Here is a 2,141-nt window from a genome sequence, read left to right as displayed (position 1 = left end):
GTGGTACAGTGGTGATGATGGATAAATGTGTGTACAGTGGTGATGATGAATAGGCATGTGGTACGTTGGCTGTCTCTTATACACATCTAGATGTGTATAAGAGACAGCTGTTTTTCCTAATTAAAAAAAAAATTATAAAAATTATAATTAAAATTTAGGTCTGAGAGTGCCATTTCCGGCAATCTAGAGGTGTCACAATCATAAATTTTCTTTCCTCAGCCCCAACCATGGTGGGGCTCAGGTTATCTACTTTCTAATTGTGCAAGTCCTTCCCTGCCATCCCCCTATTTTGCTTTCCTGGGGCCGCCACTGATAATGATAAATTAAGTAAACCTTTGTTTGTGAAATCAAAATGCTAACTAATGTTTTGTGTGCTCCCTATCTCCCTTGCCCTGTTTTATCGTAAATTAATAATAATAATTAATAAAGTTATTGTAGTAACGTCAGCCTATACCTAACAATATGCACAATGATAATAATAATAATAATAATAATAATAATAATAATAATAATTTAATAACAATAACTTAACAATAAAAAGTAATAATAATGAATTTATATATAATTAATAAAAATAAAACAAATTCAAGTTTTTTCTTCTCGTTCTAATATCTCGGTAAATCGTGCGTAGCACTGGCGATGGTAGCCAGCGTTATAGATGTCAATAATCCTATCAGTACTACAACTAACGTCTAGGCATACTTCACTGTCCAATCCGAGGTAGCCTAGCTCAGCGGCTGCAGGGGGTAAGCGTTATAGGTCTAGGACCTAGCTAGGCTAGGCGCGCCTAGATCGTTGGAAACGACGATTAAAGAAAAACGGTTAAGCAAGACAAGGACTTCGCTAACTTCTATTCCTCAGTATTAAAATCCTTTCATTGCTGAACACTGTCTAAAAATTTCTTCCAGCTTATCTCTGAAAAGATTGTACCCTTTTCGTCTGCAGTTTTGAGTCTCCTCAACATGAACTACACAGTCAGCCAGTGAGCTTCCATGATGGCCTAGGCTCGGACATGAAAGGTTGTTGTTTGTTATTTCGCAATTCGCGACTTTATCAACGAGTACAATACATTCAATCTCGTAACATGATTGGTCTATTTTTTTTTCTAATTTGCATAATGAATTTTTCAACATTTTTGTCTATTTAAAAAAAGTGCGTAAGTTATGAAGATGGGAACAATAGAAAATCGATTATAAATTTTCTACATTTCCTGTACTACAGAAAGCGAAAATAAACCCTCTTGGCCCACGACCTATACTTTTGACACAATGACCATGCGTAATATTAACATGCAGTTGTATATATACGAATAATTTTTTTCTAGAAGTATCAGAGTTGACTAACTGGTACTAGGTGTGGTACTAGGTTCATCGCATTTATGGCTTACGGGTCGCGGTGCTTCCTCCCTCGGTTAAGTCATGGTATCATCAGGGGTAGTAAACCCGAAGGTCGTGAGAGGACGGGCAAGTTCCTTTTTTTTCAGGCAGTTCAGTTAATGGTGGATTATAAATATCAAACTTGGAGGTTGTGGGTTCGATTCCCACACGAACAATTTTTTTTTTTTTTTTTTTTTTTTCAATTCATATTGAAATTAGTGTTTTTATGGTGATTTTTTTTCCATCCAATGGGAATTCATATATTTTATATGAGTAGAATCTATGAATATTCAGCTTTCCGTTTACTGGGGGTGGGGGGAATGAACAACAAAATATTTGCTTGGTGAACAGCCGAAATGGCAATTTAGCCAAGCTGGAAGTAAAAATGCAGCCTCTATGCGGTGGGCAATCAGCATAGCACCAATCAAAAAGTAAAAAATGACGGTGACTTTTTCAAGCAATAAAATTGAAACAAATACTAAAGCAATCATAAAAGAATCGCCTTCCAAATACAGAAGGCAACACAAAAATCCGACAAGTATTTGCTGAGATAAAAACAGCTAATATCAGCGTGTGAAACACTTTTGTAAGCTATTCTCGCTCTTCAATGAAAATGTTGCAAGGAAACCATGTCGTATTTTTTTGTAGCTTTTGGAGCAATATATACGGCTGATAATTTTACGTTATTTCGTCAGGTCGGGGTGATTTCACTTTATTTGACAATAGACTGATATTATTTCCACTCACAATAGTGTAGTCGTAATA

Source organism: Anneissia japonica, unplaced genomic scaffold (genome assembly GCF_011630105.1).
Source record: "Anneissia japonica isolate Jap-2015-1 unplaced genomic scaffold, ASM1163010v1 scaffold20399_len32890_cov269, whole genome shotgun sequence".
NCBI classification, from domain to species: domain Eukaryota; kingdom Metazoa; phylum Echinodermata; class Crinoidea; order Comatulida; family Comatulidae; genus Anneissia; species Anneissia japonica.
This window is presented reverse-complemented; position numbering follows the sequence as displayed.